Source organism: Spermophilus citellus (assembly GCF_964194105.1).
Source record: "Spermophilus citellus genome assembly, chromosome: 1".
In the NCBI taxonomy this organism is placed as follows: Eukaryota; Metazoa; Chordata; class Mammalia; order Rodentia; family Sciuridae; genus Spermophilus; species Spermophilus citellus.
The window spans coordinates 190,106,659-190,127,335 of NC_138182.1; the positions used below are offsets into that span (position 1 = coordinate 190,106,659).

Genomic DNA, 20,677 nt, shown 5'->3' on the forward strand with positions numbered 1-20,677 from the left:
GTACTATTGATATCGGGAACTGTTAATATTGTTTTTCTCCACAAAAGGGAGACTTTGCAACTATACAAGAGCAATATAAATATATAGGGGGAAAATCAATAACACAACAGTTTCACAAAGCAGAAAGAAACATGAGCAGTATGAAAAGACAAGGAAAGAAAGGACCACAAGCAATGCAGGTCAACTCAACTTTAGAAGAGGTAATATCTGCAGCAGATGGAATTTCAGATAAAGAATTCAGGATATACATGCTTCAGATGATCTGGAGTCTCAAGGAAGACATTAGACAGCAAAATCAGACAATGAAAGATCACTTTGACAATGAATTACATAAACAAATCCAAGAAGCAAAAGTTCAACTATACAGGGAGATAGAGTTTATAAAAAACAAACAAACAGAAATCCTAGAAATGCAGGAAGCAATAAACCAAATTAAAAACTCAAATGAGAGTACTACCAGCAGAGTAGAACACTTAGAAGATAGAACATCAGACAATGAAGACAAAGTATTTCAACTTGAAAAGATCATAGACAGCTCAGTGAGACTACTAAGAAACCATGAGCAGAATATCCAAGAAATATGGGATAACATAAAGAGACCAAACTTAAGAGTTATTGGGATACAGGAAGTTATAGAGGTCCAAACCAAAGGAATGAGCAATCTGTTCAATGAAATAATACGAGAAAACTTCCCAGACTTGAAGAATGAAACAGAATTCCAAATCCTAGAAGCCTACAGGACACCGAATGTGCAAAATCATAAGAGATCCACACCAAGATACATTATAATGAAGATGCCCAACGTACAGAATAAGGAGAGAATTTTAAAAGCTACAAGAGAAAGAAAGCAGATTACATTTAGGGGTAAACCAATCAGGATAACAGCTGATCTTTCAACAGAAACTCTGAAAGCTAGAAGATCCTAGAACAACATATTTCAAACACTGAGAGAAAATGGGTTCCAACCAAGAATCGTGTATCCAGCAAAATTAAGCTTCAGGATGGAAGATGAAATTAAAACCTTCCACGATAAACAAAAGTTAAAAGAATTTGCAGCTAGAAAACCAGCTCTTCAAAACATCCTTGGCAAAATATTACAGGAAGAGGAAATGACAAATAACAATAAAAACCAACAGTGGGAGGTAGTACAGTAAAGGGAAAAAATAATCAGAGGAAAAACAAACCATGTTAAGTAACATAAATAAACAAATATGGCTGGAAGTACAAACCATATCTCAATAGTAACCCCAAATGTTAATGGCTTAAACTCACCAATGAAGAGACACAGGATAGTAGAATGGATCAAAAAAAAAAGATCCAACAATATGCTGCCCACAGGAGACGCATTTGATAGGAAAAGACATACATAGACTAAAGGTGAAAGGTTGGGAAAAATCATATCACTCATATGGACCTCGGAAACAATCATACTCATATCAAATAAAATAGACTTCAAGCTAAAGTTAATCAAAAGGGATAAAGAAGGACACTACATACTGCTCAAGGGAACCATACACCAACAAGACATAACAATCATAAATATATATGCCCCAAACAATGGTGCAGCCATATTCATCAAACAAACTCTTCTCAGGTTCAAGAGTCAAATAGACCACAATACAATAATTATGGGAGATTTCAACACATGTCTCTCACCACTGGACAGATTTTTCAAACAAAAGTTGAATAAAGAAACTATAGAACTCAATAATACAATTAATAACCTAGACGTATTTGACATATATAGAATATACCACCCAACATCAAGCAGTTACACTTTTTTCTCAGCAGCACATGGATCCTTCTCAAAAATAGACCATATATTATGTCACAGGGCAACTCTTAGAAATTATAAAGGAGTAGAGATAATACTATGCATCCTATCTAATCATAATGGAATGAAACTGGAAATCAATGATAAAAGAAGGAAGGAAAAATCCTGCATCACTTGGAGAATGAACAATATGTTACTGAATGATCGATGGGTTACAGAAGACATCAAGGAGGAAATTTAAAAATTCGTAGAGATAAATGAAAACACAGACACAACATATTGGAATCTATGGGACAAAATGAAAGCAGTTCTAAGAGGAAAATTCATTGCTTGGAGTTCATTCCTTAAAAAAAGAAAAAACCAACAAATAAATGATCTCACACTTCATCTCAAAACCCTAGAAAAAGAAGAGCAAAACAACAGCAAAAGTAGTAGAAGGCAGGAAATAATTAAAATCAGAGCTGAAATCAATGAAATTGAAACAAAAGAAACAATTGAAAAAATTGACAAAACTAAAAGTTGGTTCTTTGAAAAAATAAATAAGATCGACAGACCCTTAGCCATGCTAACGAAGAGAAGAAGAGAGAGAACTCAAATTACTAGCATACAGGATGAAAAAGGCAATATCACAACAGACACTACAGAAATACATAAGATAATTAGAAATTATTTTTAATCCTTATACTCCAATAAAATAGAAGATAGTGAAGGCATCGATAAATTTCTTAAGTCATATGATCTTCCCAGATTGAGTCAGGGGGATATATGCAACCTAAACAGACCAATATCAATTGAGGAAATAGAAGAAGCCATCAAAAGACTACCAACTAAGAAAAGCCCAGGACCGGATGGGTATACAGCAGAGTTTGACAAAACCTTTAAAGAATAACTAATACAAATACTTTTCAAGCTATTTCAGGAAATAGAAAAAGAGGGAGAACTTCCAAATTCATTCTAAGAGGCCAACATCACCCTGATTCCGAAACCAGACAAAGACACCTCAAAGAAAGAAAACTACAGACCAATATCTCTAATGAACATACATGCTAAATTCCTCAATAAAATTCTGGCAATTCAGATACAGAAACATATCAAAAAGATCGTGCATCATGATCAAATAAGATTCATCCCTGGGATGCAAGGATGGTTCAATATACGGAAATCAATAAATGTTATTCACCACATCAATAGACTTAAAAATAAGAACCATATGATCATCTCGATAGATGCAGAAAAAGCATTCAACAAAGTACAGCATCCCTTTATGTTCAAAACACTAGAAAAACTAGGGATAACAGGAACATACCTCAATATTGTAAAAGCTATCTATGCTCAGGCTAGCATCATTCTGAATGGAGAAAAATTGAAGGCATTCCCTATAAAATCTGGAACAAGACAGGGATGCCCTCTCTCACCACTTCTGTTCAACATAGTACTTGAAACACTGGCCAGAGCAATTAGGCAGACGAAAGAAATTAAAGGCATAAAAATAGGAAAAGAAGAACTTAAATTATCACTATTTGCGGATGACATGATTCTATACCTAGAAGACCCAAAAGGGTTTACAAAAAAACTACTAGAACTAATAAATGAATTCAGCAAAGTGGCAGGATATAAAATCAACACGTATAAATCAAAGGCATTCCTGTATATCAGCAACAAAACTTCTGAAACAGAAATGAGAAAAAACACTCCATTCACAATATCCTCAAAGAAAATAAGATACTTGGGAATCAACCTAACAAAAGAGGTGAAAGATTTATACAATGAAAACTACAGAACCCTAAAGAGAGAGATAGAAGAAGATCTTAGAAGATGGAAAAATATACCCTGCTCATGGATAGGCAGAACTAACATCATCAAAATGGTGATATTACCAAAAGTTCTCTATAGGTTTAATGCAATGCCAATCAAAATCCCAACGGCATTTCTTGTAGAAATAGATAAAGCAATCATGAAATTCATATGGAAAAATAAAAGACCCAGAATAGCAAAAGCAATTCTAAGCATGAAGAGTGAATCAGGTGGTATAGCGATACCAGACTTCAAACAGAGCAATAATTACAAAAACAGCATGGTACTGGTACCAAAACAGGCGGGTGGACCAATGGTACAGAATAGAGGACACAGACACCAATCCACAAAATTACAACTATGTTATATTTGACAAAGGGGCTAAAAGCATGCATTGGAGGAAGGATAGCATCTTCAACAAATGGTGCTGCAAAAACTGGAAATCCATATGCAACAAAATGAAACTGAATCACCATGCACAAAAGTTAACTCAAAATGGATCAAGGAGCTTGATATCAAATCAGAGACTCTGCGACTGATAGAAGAAAAAGTTGGCTCCAATCTACATATTGTGGGGTCAGGCTCCAAATTCCTTAATAGGACACCCATAGCACAAGAGTTAAAAACAAGAATCAACAAATGGGACTTACTCAAACTAAAAACTTTTTTCTCAGCAAGAGAAACAATAAGAGAGGTAAATAGAGAGCCTACATCCTGGGAACAAATTTTTACTCCTCACACTTCAGATAGAGCCCTAATATCCAGAGTATACAAAGAACTCGAAAAATTAAACAATAAGAAAACAAATAACCCAATCAACAAATGGGCCAAGGACCTGAACAGACACTTCTCAGAGGAGGACATACAATCAATCAACAAGTACATGAAAAAATGCTCACCATCTCTAGCAGTCAGAGAAATGCAAATCAAAACCACCCTAAGATATGATCTCACTCCAGTAAGATTGGCAGCCACTATGAAGTCAAACAACAACAAATGCTGGCAAGGATGTGGGTAAAAGGGTACACTTGTACATTGCTGGTGGGACTGCAAATTGTTTCGGCCAATTTGGAAAGCAGTATAGAGATTCCTTGGAAAGCTGGGAATGGAACCACCATTTGACCCAGCTATTCCCCTTCTCGGACTATTCCCTGAAGACCTTAAAAGAGCGAACTATAGGGATACTGCTACATTGATGTTCATAGCAGCACAATTCACAATAGCTAGACTGTGGAACCAACCTAGATGCCCTTCAATAGATGAATGGATTAAAAAATGTGGCATTTATACACAATGGAGTATTATTCTGCACTAAAAAATGACAAAATCATGGCATTTGCAGGGAAATGGATGGCATTAGAGTACATTATGCTAAGTGAAGCTGGCCAATCCCTAAAAAACAAATGCCAAATGTCTTCTTTGATATACAGAGAGCAACTAAGAACAGAGTAGGGAGGAAGAGCATGAGAAAAAGATTAACATTAAACAGGGACGAGAGGTGGGAGGGAAAGGGAGAGGGGAGGGAAATTGCATGGAAATGGAAAGAGACCCTCATTGTTATACAAAATTACATATAAGAGGAAGTGAGGGGAAAGGGAAAAAAACAAGGGAGAGAAATGAATTACAGTAGATGGAGTAGAGAGAGAAGATGGGAGGGTAGGGTAGGGGAGGGGGTATAGTAGAGGATAGGAAAGGCAACAGAATACAACAGACACTAGTATGGCAATATGTAAAAAAACATGGATGTGTAACCGATGTGATTCTGCAATCTGTATATGGGGTAAAAATGGGAGTTTATAACCCACTTGAATCAAATGTATGAAATATGATATATCAAAAACTATGTAATGTTTTGAACAACTAATAATAATAAAAAAAGAAATGTATTACCTCAGGACAGTGGCTAGAAAAGTACAAGATGAAACCGGAATATCTTTTTTCTTTATAAAGTGACGAATTGTGAGGGCACTTTTAAAAGAACAAAAGATACATATGAAGGATCTATCAGTGGCAAAAAATGATACAATTTGAATAAAAAAATGAATATTGATAGTAAGTTAATATAATAAAATGTATAAAACCGAATCAAAGATACTAACAACTAAAAAATGACATAACAAATAAATCAATATGCAAAAATATAAATGTAATATAAAATAGGAGAAAAGTTAAGTTTCTTATGGAAAAATTAATATATGTAGAAAAATGACAATGTTTAAAATTCACTCTTGGGGCTAGAGTTGTGGCTCAGAGGTAGAGCGCTCCCCTACCATGCATGAGGCACTGGATTTGATACTCAGCACACATAAAAATAAAATAAAGATATTGTGTCCACCTATAACTAAATAATATTTTGAAAAAAATTTTTTAAAAATAAAGTCACTATTTTGCAGTCATCATAGTAATAATTTATTTGAAGAATAATCAATAGATAATAAAACATTTCCTGAAATTGTGTTAGTGATTAGTCTTCAAGTATCTTCACACAAACTATGAATTACAAAAGAAAAATAATATCTTTATAGTTGAGAAACTTGGTCCATTTTGTGTTGCTATAACAGAATACCTGATGTTAAGTTCTTTATAAAATAAAAGATTTACCTCTTCTTCCTGGATACCATGAACTAAGCAGCTTTCTTCCATCATTCCCTTCTGCCATAATGTAGTTGCTCTGCAGGCCCAGAAAAATGAAATCAGCCAACCGTGGACTAAGACCTCTGAGACCATGAACAAAATAATTCTTTTGCTCCTCTAAGTTGGTTCTTATTCAACTCCAGGGCTTCAAAAGCTGCCAGTATACTGCTTTCTGAATCTGAATAAAGAACCTAGAGGAATAAAGAGAGAAGATTTGAGCATTTTATTACCCATACACTTCTTGGTGGCAGCAGGCTGAGAAAAAATGGAGGGCCATACCACACCTAAAAGCAGGGAAATATATAGGAAAAGTTGCAGGCTCACTGAACAGATGGAATTATTCAGATGTTTTATGAAGATGTCTCTTTTAGTTTAAAACCAAGGTCCTTCTGCTTTAATCATCACCTGAAAACTGGTGATCAAAGAGAGAGGCCAGTTTCTTCTCCATTTTCTTCCCTATCACCTTCTTTAGAGTACTTCTTATCTCACTTCCTCAATAAACTTTCTTAGGCACTGACTAGTGTTTTCACCAACAGGTATTTTGCTTACAGTAACTAAAAGCTGACAAACATAGCCAAGAAGTGGAGTGTTACTGTCATCACATGTGACTATATTGTTCAGAAGCCTTGGAAACTGGTTTGAGGGAGGAGTTTGAAACGTTTACAGATGCAGTTTGGAGATGCCTTAGAATGTTGTAAGCAAACTTTAATGGGTGATTCTAGTTGGAATTCAGAAGATGAGAATACTGAGAGGAAAAAAAAATGTGCTCATGGAGTTCCAGATTTCCATCTGGAGGGCTCTTTTGGAAAGTGGGCTAGAGGGCACTTATGTTAAATTCTGGCAACTTGTCTACATTTGCCTCATGTCCTGAGACTTTCTATGAGGTTAACCTTTAAAATGATAAACTAATCTGGGGGAGGAAATTTCAAGGCCACACAGCATTCAGGCAATTGTATGGATATTGCTAACAGGTTTTATCCAGGCTCACTATGAGAACTTGAAGTAAAAGACAGAAAGAAAATATTTGAAAAAGTTGCATTTTGGCCAGAAAAGCACGTGTAAAAATTCTACTAAAGAGAAGTTAAATACTTTGAACAGAGATAATAGTAAATATGCTTTGAAGGCATCTCAGAAATCAGCAAGACAACATAAATCAATCTCTCTCTCTCTCTCTCTCTCTCTCTCTCTCTCTCTCTCTCCCCCTCCCTCCCTCCCTCTCCTCCTCCTCTCTCTCTCAGCCAAGGACTAAACTCAGGGGCATCCCAGTACTTTTTACTTTGAGACATGGTCTCACAAAGTTGCTTAAGGTCTCACTAAATTGCTGAGGCTGGCTTTGAACTTGCAATTTTCCTGCCTCAGCCTCCCAATTCACTGGAATTACAGGTATGTGCCACCACACCTAGCTGTGAAAACTGATTTAAGAAATCACAGGAAAACTCTGCTCACACAAAGGTGGCTAGAAAGGTGTTTCACTGAGATTCATTTTGCCATGTTCACCTACCCAGGCAATCAAAGACTGTTGTAACTGTTGGTAAATATGGTGCCCGGAGCACTTCTCTTCCGGGAGCTCAGGTCCATGATGCACTGAAAAGTGCATGAACTGTCACCTCCCATCCCTGTGGATGGCGCAAACTTTGAAGGGCACACCTCCAATCCGTGAAGTGGCACGAACTCTCAGTCAATGAAGAAGTAACAGCCCACTCACCTTGCTCCTCCTCATCCTGCCTTAAGCCCATAAATATCAACACCCTGTTCATGCTTGCTCTCTACTCTTACTCTCTTTCTCTTACTTTACCTCTCTTCCTCTCCCCCTCTTCCTCTCTCTCCTTCTCTTCTCTTCTTCTTCTTATTTTTCTTCTTCTTCTTCTTCTTCTTCTTCTTCTTCTTCTTCTTCTTCTTCCTCCTCCTCCTCCTCCTCCTCCTCCTCCTCCTCCTCCTCCTCCTTCTTCTTCTTCTTCTTCTTCTTCTTCTCCTCTCTCTCTCTCTCTCTCTCACTCTCTCTCTCTTTCCCCCTTCTCTTCCGCGACTATCCTGCTAATAAAATCTTAGACAGGTAAACAGTTGTTTTGGCTTGTTGAGTTTACGGGGCTTTTTCCACCATTCTTTACAGTAACCATGATTCAAGGGGGCCCCAGGCATTGCTTGGGCTGGTGACAGAACTTGATTCTGCTCATGTGGTGCTGGTTTGACAGAAATGGAGAAGCTGGAGGTAAGGAGTCATGGAGGCTTTCACTAACATTTCAAGGCCTGAGAAGCCATGAAAAGTGTTTCAGTGTTGGAATCCCTTCAGGCAGCCTCTGAGGGCAATAGTAGAAGAGAGTAAAGCTGAAGCTGCAGTGGAAATCCCTGGAATTAAGAAATGTGAGGAACATGGAATGTCTGGCAAGGAAAGCTGTGGGAAGTGAGTCAATCTTGGCCAAAAGAGAGGTCATGGGGGCTTCAACTGGCAAGGCCATGGGGAGCTACAGGACCTAATATATTCCCAGCTGGTTTTTGGACTTGCTTTAGTTCCATTCCTTCCTTCTATGCCCCAACTCTTCCCTTGTAGAATGAGAATGTTTACTCTGCGTCATTGTATATTGGAATTGTGTAACTGGCTTTTGATTTTCACAGGGGCTCATAGTTAAGAATTTGCCTTGAGTCTCACAGGAGACTTGGACTTGGACTTGTGAACATTGCTGAAATTATTAAGACTACAGAGATTCTTGGAGATAGACTAAATAAATTTTACATCAAAAATTTGAGATGATAAGGGATGGGATTTTATGTTTTGAATCTAGAAATATCCTCCCCAAAGCTCATGTTTTGAAAGCATGACTCCCAATGTAGAAAGGTTCAGAGGTTGAGCTTCTAGGCAATGATGAGAGCTGTAACCTCATTAGTGGATTAATCCATTTGGTGGATTAATAATTGGAATGAACTGTCGTAACTGGAGGCAAGTGGGGCATGGCTGAAGGAATTAGGTGACTAAGGGTGTGCACTTGGAGATTGTATCTTGTCCCCAGCTTCTCTCTCTCCTTTCTGGCTTCCATGAGCTGAGAAGCTTTTCCTCTGCCACATCCTTCTACCATTATATTCTGCCTCAATGAAGGTTCAGAACATGGCTAATGTAGTTAGCCAACCATAGACTGAGACCTTTAAAACCATGAGCCAAAATAAAAATTTGCTCCTCTAAGTTGTTCTTGCCAGGTATTTTTCCCACAGTGGTGAAAAGCTGACTAATAAAGAAATACTTGTGTTTTCCCCAGTTTTAGCATTATGAATAAATTTTGTTATGGGAATACAGCCTGCACCTCAATTGCGGGGGGGGGGTCTCCCTGCTGAGGAGGGTGTAAGCCACTTGAGAAATTAAATTCTAGAACAATTACTGAAGAATAAAATACAAAGAGTCAGAAAAATATTTTCAAAAGCAGAGCCCCTGCTACATCCAGTCCACACAAGAGCTGGAGCTAGACAATAGAAAATGTCTCCAGAGGTTTATTTAAGGGGGGATACATTTGGGCAGGGGTAAGGTTTCAAGGGTGGAGTCTTGCTTCATGATGTCTTGCAGTCAGCAGGTTGATTGGCATCTTCTCAGATTACACCTATCTCAGAGGGGCTGTGCAACTACAGGTCGCCCATTTACAGTGCTGTGTTGGACATGGCAGAGTGGAGTAGGAATTCAAAATGTCTCTGAGCAATCTTGCATGGAGAAAATGTCCACTGGAAGTTCCCAGACACCAAATGTTCCTATTCACTAGGCTGCAGTGCTGACAAAGTTCATAAACAGCCCATGATAGCCTTAACATTTTGTGGCTATGAGCTTTTTTGAACAAGTCTTCTTTGTCAACATTTTGATTTCATATCTTTAAAGTAAAATGTAGGAATGGCTGAATGATTGGTAGATGTTTATTGAATATAAGAAATTGCCAAAGAGGTTTAAGATGGTGGGATTAGAGGAAAGTTGCATTTCCAGTTCCTCCATGACACTGGATTCAAGCAATGGAAGTACTGCTTCTCAGTGAGGTGGGTAAAAGAGGGAATTTACTGAAATTCAGTAGTGGAAAATCAAAGTCTGTTAAAGACTCATAAATTCAAGTGCATTGAACAAAGAACAGGAAAGATCACACTAGAGTCAAGACAGTTGGGGCAGCAGGAGCAGTGCTGATTCAGTGCAAAAAGAATGGATTAAAACAGAGACACAATGTGTACATTTGGCACAGAAATACCTGCATAACAGAAGAAGAACCTGATCCAGAGGTTGCACAGCAAACTGGTGTTTGAAAAGTGCTCTCTGTGTTTCTCAACTGGCAAGAAGAGAGCTGAAGCAGGAAGTCATCTTGGGGAGGCCACTCTTCAGCTTGCTGTTGTGGGAGCACAAGAGATCATAAAACATTGTCTTACAGTCCTAGAAAGCACATACTTAGAAGAATGTAAGTGAAAAAGGCACAGGGAATTCAAGTCAGAGATATGGAAGGGTATGCAAGTAGGGGTTCCTTTGAGTCAGGGAGCTCCTGTGGCCAGCTGAAGAGGGTCCAGGAACTGAACAGGTGAGCATAATTACATTAAGGGATGACCCTGGAAAGGCCATATTCATAGGCAGCAGAAGACCTGTAGATGGCTGCCTCCCCTGCCTCATGAGTGGAATTCTCAGGAAGCTCCTAAAACACAGCAGAAATCATCATCTGCCCAGCCTTAGGGGTGTGATGTTCTAATCTCTCCAGAGCACACACCACCCAACAAAGTTCAAAGCCTGATTAGAGATAAGCCCAGCTCCTGGAACTCCCCTCTTAGAACTCTGCAGCAACCCACCTGGCAGCGCATCAATCTGGTCTGTCCAGATGAAACTCCAAATAACAGTACTTCTCATTCCATCCTACTTTATACTGGTGTCAAGGAAAGTTGAAAACTATTTCAAGCAGCTTCAGTTTTAGGCCACTCCAGCTGGCAGAGCTCAGTGGACAACACAGAAAGAGGAAGGCTTAACAACACCAAACCTTTCTCAAAAAAGTAGCTCAAGAAGAAAGAGGAAGGACAGTTGAGCACAGGCAGTGATCACCCATTTGCATTGACAGTTTTGACTACCTCAGTGAAGAAAATTCTTTCAATAAGAAACTTCTTTCTGGGGCTGGGGTTGTGGCTCAGTAGTAAAGTGCTTGCCTAGCATGTGTGAGGCCCTAGGTTCGATTCTCAACACCACATATACATCAATAAAATAAATGTCCATTGACAACTAAGAAATTTTTTTTAAAAAAAGAAACTTCTCTTTGCTTATTTGTTTTTGGTGTTCTTGCTGTGCTAATTGGTTTGTGGGTGTGTGTATGTGTGTATTTATTTATTTTAATATAGTTTTGCTTCTTTTTCTCATTCGCAGCATTTTAAAACAAATGTCATTTTCCTTGTATTTTGAGGGTTAGAGTTTGTTTAAATATCTGTTTTGTGGTGTTCTTTGTGTGTTTGGGTTTTTTTTCCTCCTGTTTCTCTTTATCTCCTTTCTTCTTCCTTGAACAGCCAAGTTCTCCTGTTATCTCTTCCATTACTCTGCTTTTTAATTTATTTTTCTCCTCCTTTTTTATAGCCACCATTTGCTACATCCCTTCTGCTTTCTCTGTTTATATTTTTTACATTCCAAACTTTCTTTTACCTTCCTATCACATTTTCTTCTCATAATGAACTGCATTTTCACCATCTTTTGTAGTTATTTGGTTTACAGTAAGTCTTGCACCCACCAGTAATGTTGCTGCAGTTATTAGTACTATGGATAGCATAGTTGACACTTGCTGTTTAATGCCAGGTCTAGCTTGTGGCTATTGTTTTTGATTGTGACAATTGCTCTCCCCCATTCCTGTTTCTGCACTAATTCATGTTGCCAACATCATACTAGGCACCACGTACTTTTTGGCACTTTTTGGCATTTTTCCCCTGCTCTCTTTTAAGTTTGTATTAGTGATTCATAGTGATACATAATAGTGGGGCTTATTTTGACAAAATTATACATTATGGACTATAATTTTCTCAGCTTCAGTACCCAGAACTTTCTCTTTCTCTATCCTTGATCCTCCCCCCAGTCCCCTTTCTACTATACTTGCCTTCCTTTTATTTATTTATAGTTTTCTAAATTTGGGGTTTATAGGTATATATAAAGGTAATTCATGATGATATATTTATGAGAACATACCATAATTATGTCAATTTCATTCCACCAACCCCCTTCCTCTGTTCCACTTATCTCACTTCTATTTTCATGAGATTACACACACAAACACACACACATACACACACACACACACACACACACACACACACACACTTTCCCCCTTATTTTGTTCTAGCTTCTACATATGAGAGAAACATTGGACCATTGACTTTCTCAGTCTGAGTCATTTCACTTATCATGATGTTCTCTAGTTCCATCCATTTGCCACATAAACACTGATGTGCCTGTACCACCATAGTATGCTTATTTTAGTTATTTTGGATAAATACTGAGTAAGATAGGTGGGTCATATAATAGTTTTATTCCTAGTCTTTTAAGAAATAGTCATACTTCTTTCCAGAGTAGTTGTACTAATTTACAGTCTCACCAAGAATATATGATTTTACCTTTCCCCCACATCATCATTAGTATTTATTATTAATTGTATTCTTGATGATTGGCATTCTAACTAGAGTAAGATGAAATCTCCATGTAGTTTTGTTTTGTTTTGTCTTGCATTTTCCTCATTGCTAGGGATGTTGAACATTTTTTCATATATTTTGGGCTACTTGTAATTTCTTCTTTTGAAAAGTGTCTGTTTAGTTAATTTGCCTATTTATTAATTGGCTATTTGGTTTGATTTTTTGTAAAGTTTTTTTTTTGAGTCATTTATATATTCTGGACATTAATCACCTGTCAGAGGAGCAGCTTGCAAAGATCCAAAGATCTCCAATTCTGTAGGCTCTCTCCTCAGGCTCCTAAATTATTTCCTTTGCTGTATAGAACAAATTCATAGAATAGATGCTCTGTTGCTGAGACATACCCAGCATACAGACGATGTATATTACTCTACACATTAATTTGCCATGCTCAAACTTTAGCAAAAATTTAATACAAAGAATATATAAGACAAAACCCCCAAACTAATGACCAGGTCTCAAGTAGGAATGGCTTGAGGAGGCCTCTCAAGTCCTACTAATGGACTTCAACTCCTACAGCAAAAACAAAGAGAATAAACACAAAGGCTGTGGATACCACACTTATAGGGGTGTCTCCATCTAGTTCACTCTGATATACTTTGGAAAGAGAAGGCTCTGTCCTACAAAAGCCCACCAATTAGAGTGGCTGACTCCAAAAAATATTGAAGTAGATGAAATGCATGAAAAAGAATTCAAAAAGATGATTATGTAAATTATAAAAAAATTCCAAGGGAACATAGAAAAACAACTAAGGAAGTCAGTAGAGGATATGAATGATAAATTCAATAAGGAGACAGATATTGAAAACCTTAAGAAAATCTTGGAAAAGAATGACAGCAAATCAAATAAAACACTCACTTGAAAGAATCTCTTATATAGAAGATCATGATGAAGACAAAATTTCTGAGCTTAAAGACAAAGGGGCTGGCTTTGGACATTCAGACATTATTAAAGAAAAGAGAATAAAAATTACAATAACCATAATATACAAGAACTCTGGGACAACTTTAAGAGACCAAATTTAAGAATCATTGGAATTGAAGCAAGTTGTGAGATGCAGGCTAATGGCATGGAGAACATCTTTAAGGAAATAATAACAAAAAAATTTCCAAACTGAAAATTAGGTGAGCATCCAGATATAGGATGCATTCAGAACCCCAAATAGACAAGAAAAGAACCTCTCCATGACACATTAATATTAAAATTTCTAACATACAGAACAAGAGAGAATTTTTAAAGCCTCAAGAGAAAAATGTCAGTTTTTCCACATTTAGAGGAAAAGCCAATTAGAATTATTTCCAATTATTTATCACAAACTCTAGAATCCAGGACTTGGGATTGAAAGAAAATAACTGCCAATCAAGATTGCTACATCCAGGGGTTTGGGTTATGGCTCAGTGGTAGAGCACTAGCCTTGCACATGAGAAGATGTTGAGAGCCACAGCTGAAGGGGCCCCAGCAAACTTCCAGCTGCCAGCTGATGATTGGCACACAGCAGCCCCAGCAAACTTCCAGCTGCCAACTGATTGGCTCCTCTGCAGTGATGCTCACTGGGCTATTTCCCCGCCCTTTCAGACCACGGAGCTGCTCATTGGGGGACTCTTTTGGCTCCACCCATGTGACCCAGCCAATCGGCCTCAAGAGCAGGAGGAGTGGGGGGGTTGAGAGGCTCATGGGAAGCCAGTGGTGGCAGTTGGGCTCTGAGGGAATTCCTGAAGAGCTCCTGAGGTGCGGTGTGTGTGTTCTAAAAATAAAGTTCCTTTCTGCTTGATAAGTGGCTCGTGAATTGTGCCCAGCCAGACTGCGGCATTTGGTGGCCCATATGGGGAACAACTGAGGGTAAACTGCTCGCCCCTGAGGGCAGGGTGAGAGGATGGGTAGCCATTTTAAGATTCTTCTTTCATTTTGTTTCACTTTTGTTTTAAGTTGCCTGTTCCTGGAGATGAGTGAGATGGAAGAAAAACCGCTCATATCTGAGGAAAAATTATTTGCATCTGAGGAACAGTTAGGGAGAAAGGACGGATGGACATTTCAGGAGGATAGAAAGGCTGTCATAATGATTTTTTGTTGTTCCATTTTTGTTTCATTCTGTTTCGGTTTTGTTTGGCGTCATCTTGTTGGGTTGTATTATAGTAGAAATATGGGATCCGAAATTAGTAAAAAACAAACCGAAAGAGTATTAAGTAAATTGTTAGAGGAAGGAGGCATCTCAGTAAAATCAAGGTCAGGGCATACATTGATACAATACAAAAATGTAGCCCATGGCTTTTTAAGGACGAGTTGTTAAATATATCACAATGGAACCATCATGGTGAAGATTTAAGGGAAAAGGAAAAGAAAAACCCAGGAACTCTGCCAGTTAGCACATTGCCATTGTGGGCATTGGTATCTTGTTTGCTTAGTCCAAAGCTTTCAGTTCAGACAATGGTAGAGGAAGGAGAAGACATATTGATTCAAGTAAAAGAGAAGGTCTCTCAAGTTAGTCAGACAGAGGAAAAGAGTCAAGTAAAAGAGAAGGTCTCTCAAGTTAGTCAGACAGAGGAAAAAATTCAAGTAAAAGAGAAGGTCTCTCGAGCTAGTCAGACAGAGGAAGAAAGTTTAGAGCAGAAAAAGCCATCAGGGGAAAAGTTACAACAGGAGACTGCTACTAACACCTTTCTATCACCAGAGGGCGTAAGTGTCCAACCAACAGCGCCACCTCCATATGCTGGGAGGCCCCCAAACCCCGTAGTTGATAGATGGGATCCTGAGACAGGACCTAAAATATTAGCATGCCCTGTATTTGAGCAGGCAGGAGGGCAGCGAATTCACCATGCTTTACATTTCAAAACAGTGAAGCAGCTAAAAGAGGTTGTAACAACCTATAGTCCTCAAGCACCCTTCACTGTAAGCGTGGTCGAATCCATTACCAACTTGAACATGACACCAGCAGATTGGACTAGTATGTGTAAAGCTGTGCTAAATGGAGGACAATACCTGTTATGGAAGGTTGCTAATCAGGAATTTTGCAAGGAGACGGCTAGGCAAAATGCAGCAGCTGGTTATCCTCAGAGAAATTTAGATTTGTTAGGAAAGGGACTTTATGAGGATCAGCAGCAACAAATTGCATATGATCCTGCCATATACTCACAAATTGCTGCAGGTGTGGTTAGGGCATGGAAGACTTTACAAGGACATGGAGGTTTACAAGGTCAATTATCTAAGGTAATACAAGGAGCTAATGAACCTTACGCTGAATTTGTAGATAGGCTTATTCAAACAGCTACCAGAGTTTTTGGGAATACAAAACAAGCAATGCCATTAATAAAACAACTGGCTTATGAGCAAGCAAATCGTTGGTGCAGAGAGGGCATTAGACCATGGAAACATGAAGATTTAAACACATATATTAAATTATGTAGAGACATTAATGAACAAGGGCAAGTCTTGGCAGCTGCAGTGCAACAGGTTTTAGATGCCAGGCCAAAAACATGCTACAATTGTGAACAAAGAGGACATTTTAAAAGGAATTGCCCCATAGGAGGAGGGTTTAACAAAACTAGGTAACAAAGAAGGGAGACATTGGGCTAATGAATGCCGTTCTCAAACCACCATAGAGGGTACTCCATTATCAAAAAATGAACAAGGACCAGGTGTCTATCCACGATATTGTGGAGAAAGGCATCAGGCTTCATTGCCAAAAAACGGACAGGGGGGGCCAATGCTCCAGGACCCAAGACCACAAATATACGGGGCACTGGAGGAACCCAGCAACCCCATCAGGGTAGTGCCCAGGACACATTGTCCATTAGATCCCTCACTAGACAAACCAGAGGAAGTGCAGGATTGGACATCTGAGCCTCCGCCAGAACAGTACTAACTCCAGAGATGGGAGTTCAAATCATTCCCACAGGGGTAAAAGGACCTCTTCCCAAATGAACAGTAGGCTTAATATTGGGACGCAGTTCTTCTACTCTAAAAGGACTTGTGATAAGTCCTGGAGTAATTGATCCCGATTATGAAGGTGAAATAAAAATTATAGCCAGTTCTCCAAAGGGTATATCAGTAATTTCACCAGGAGATAGAATAGCACAGTTACTAATAATACCCAGCCTACATGATAAATTTTCCAGTCATACTGTAGAAAGAGGTTCCAGGGGATTAGGCTCCACAGGTGTAGATTGGGCTATGCTTTCTTTAAATTTAGATTCTTGCCCCATGCTAAAACTAAATATTCAAGGACATGAATTTAATGGGCTACTGGATACAGGTGCAGACCTTAGCATCATCTCTCATCAAGAATGGCCAAAACATTGGCCATTATAACAGGCCACTCAAATGCTTCAAGGCCTAGGAGTGGCGACTAATCCCCATAGAAGTGTAATGGTATTAGATTGGAAGGATCCTGAAGGATGTGAAGGAACTATACAGCCATATGTATTGGATCATCTTCCTATAAATTTATGGGGACAAGATGTACTAGATCAATTAGGACTAACATTAACAAATAATATCAATTCAAATGCATCCACTATTATGGCTAGACAAGGTTTTAGGAAAGGAAAAAGATTAGGAGAACAAGAACAAAGTATAGCAGCACCAATACAAATAGATCAAGGAACAGACAGACATAGATTGGATTTTCAGAAGGGGTCACTGAGACAATAAAAATTACTTGGAAATCAGAAAAACCAGTGTGGGTTCCTCAGTGGCCCCTGACTAAAGAAAAGATACAAGCAGCCCATGACCTGGTCAAACAACAATTAGAGGAAGGACATATACAACCTTCTGTATCTCCCCATAATACTCCCATGTTTGTCATCAAAAAGAAATCTGGTAAATGGAGATTATTGCAAGATTTAAGAGCCATTAATAATGAGATGGTTATTATGGGACCTGCTCAATCAGGGATTCCTCAATTGTCTGCTTTGCCAAAAACCTGGTATGTTTTAGCTATAGATATTAAAGATTGTGTTTTTTTTTCAATTCCAATTCATCCTGAGGATAGTCCACGTTTTGCATTTACTATCCCTGCACTGAATCATGAAGGTCCTGCTCAAAGATATGAATGGAAAGTACTCCCTCAAGGGATGGCTAACAGCCCAACTATGTGTTAAATTTATGTTAACAAAGTAATCCAGCCACTTAGAAATCAAAATCGTGAACTACAAATATTTCACTATATGGATGATGTATTGTTAGCACACAAAGATAAAAACACATTGCTAGAATGTTATGCCACACTTACAAACTTATTAAAAAATTATAATCTAGAGATAGCAATAGATAAAGTACAATTAAATTTTCCAATTAATTATTTAGGAGTTCTATTATCCTCAACCATGGTCCATCCACCAAAAATTCAAATACAAGTAGATCAACTCAAATCACTTAAAAACTTTCAAAAGTTATTAGGAGACATAAATTGGATAAGGCCTTAGCTAGGCATATAAACAGGAGAGTTGGGACCTTTGCTTGATATCCTAAAAGGTCCATCAGATCCAAATTCACCCCGAATGTTAATGCCTGAAGCAAGAAAGGCATTAAAAATCATTGAAACATATATGGAAAATATGCATTTGGATAGAATTGATATGTTTGCCTTTATTTTTTATTGTACTACCAACAAAAAATATTCCTACAGGAGTATTTTGGCAAGAAGGTCCATTATTATGGATACATTTATATTATTCTCCAAACACTATTCTTACTAGATATCCTGAAGGACAATTAATACTCAAAGGAATAAAAGCAGCAAAGGGAGTGTTTGGAATTTCTCCCAGTAAAATTATTACTCCATATACTATGGATCAAATTGATGAGTTAGCTAATGAGTTAAATACTTGGGCAATAATCATGTGCAAATCCAATGTTTCATTTGATAACCACTTACCATCTAATCCTTTATTGTCTTTTTGGTCATCACATCCTGTAATTTTTCCAAAAATGACAAGAAAAACACCTATCATGAATGCTCCAAATATATTCACTGATGGGTCAAATAATGGTACAGCAGCAATAGTTACACCTGATCAAACTTTTACATTTTTAGTACCCAAACAATCAGCTCAAAAGGTAGAACTTGGTGCTGATAATGCCAAGGTTGCAGGTTCATTCCCCGTACAAGCCACCAAATGCCGCAGTCTGGCTGGGCACAATTCACGAGCCACTTATCAAGCAGAAAGGAACTTTATTTTTAGAACACACACACACAGCACCACACGAGCTCTTCAGGAATTCCCTCAGAGCCCAACTGCCACCACCGGCTTCCCACAAGCCTCTCAACCCCCACCCCACTCCTCCTGCTCTTGAGGCCGATTGGCTGGGTCACGTGGGAAGAGCCAAAAGAGTCCCCCAATGAGCAGCTCCGTGGTCTGAAAGGGCGGGGAAACAGCCCAATGAGCATCACTGCAGAGGAGCCAATCAGTTGGCAGCTGGAAGTTTGCTGGGGCTGCTGTGAGCCAATCATCAGCTGGCAGCTGGAAGTTTGCTACCCTGGGTTCAATCCTCAGCACCACATACAAAAATAAACAAGTGAAATAAAGGTGTTGTGTCCAACTACAACTAAATATATATATTTTAGAGATTGCTATGTCCAGCAAAGCTGTCATTCAAAATTAAAAATGGAAATAAAAACCTTTCAAGATATGAAGAAACTAAAAGAATTCATGATTACTAAGTTAGCACTGCAGAAAAAAACTTAAAGAAATAGTACACATAGACAAAATAAAAAACAAGTCCTGAAACTCACAAAACAACAAATCTCATTTGAAGAGTGGCTAACCAAATAAGAAACAGAGTGAGAAGGGGAAAGACAGATACTAGGGTCTGAATTACAACAGGATATATTCCAAACCTAATGATGCATCTCTGAGCCCCTGAAAAACAAGAACAAACCAACTCCAGGGAAAAAATCCCATTCACAACCTCCAAAAAATACCTAAAAATAAATCTAGCCATGAAGATGAAAGACCGTTTTAATAAAATTTATAGAATATTGAAGAAATAAATTGATGAATTCACGAGATGATGGAAAGACATTCCATGTTCTTGTATAGACAGAATCAATATTGTCAAATGGCCATACTACCAAAAGTATTATACAGAGTCAATGCAATCCCCATCAAAATACCAATGACATTTCTTATAGAACTAGAAAAAAACAGTTCTTAAATTTATTTGCAGGACAAAAAAATATCCAAAGCAATTCTAACCCCAAAAAGCAAAACCAGAAGCACTAATATACCTGGCTTCAAAATATACCACAGAGCTATAGTAACAAAAACAGCATGGGGGTTGGGGTTGTTGCTCAATAGTAGAGCACTTGCTTAGCATGTGTGAGGCACTGGGTTTGATCTTCAGCACCACATAAAAATAAATACATAAAATGAAGTTTTTATATCATTTTAAATTAAAAATATTTTTAAAAAACAGCATGGGACGGGCATAAAAATATACATATAAACCAATGGAATAGAATAGAAAACACAGAGACAAACCCCAAATATACAGTCATCTGATCCTCAGCAAAGGTTCCAAAAAATATGTTGCAGAAAAAAAGCCTTTTTGGTAATAGTGCTGAGGTAAATATCTACCCATATGTAGCAGAAGGAGACTAGATCTTTATCTGTCATGCAGCACAAATGTCAACGCAAAAATGAATCAAACCTAGGAATTAGACCATAACCTATGTAACTCCTTGTGAAAATGTAGGTTCAGTACACCAAAATATCCCAACAACTCAGGAGGTTGAGACAGAAGGATTGCAGATTCAAAGCCAGACTCAGCAAAAGTGAGGTGCTAAGCAATTCAGTGAGACCCTGTCTCTAAATAAAATACAAA

The 20,677-nt window shown here is 38.1% G+C and overlaps 1 long non-coding RNA gene across 1 annotated transcript in view; it reads right to left on the minus strand.

Annotated features, from left to right (window-relative positions):
• The window catches only part of LOC308650061, a 128,237-nt gene that overhangs the window by 30,286 nt on the left and 77,274 nt on the right, over positions 1–20,677 (minus strand). Inside the window, exon 2 of the long non-coding RNA XR_014022226.1 lies at positions 6,170–6,393. This is a non-coding gene — a long non-coding RNA (uncharacterized lncRNA). The remainder of the gene's footprint in view (positions 1–6,169; positions 6,394–20,677) is intronic.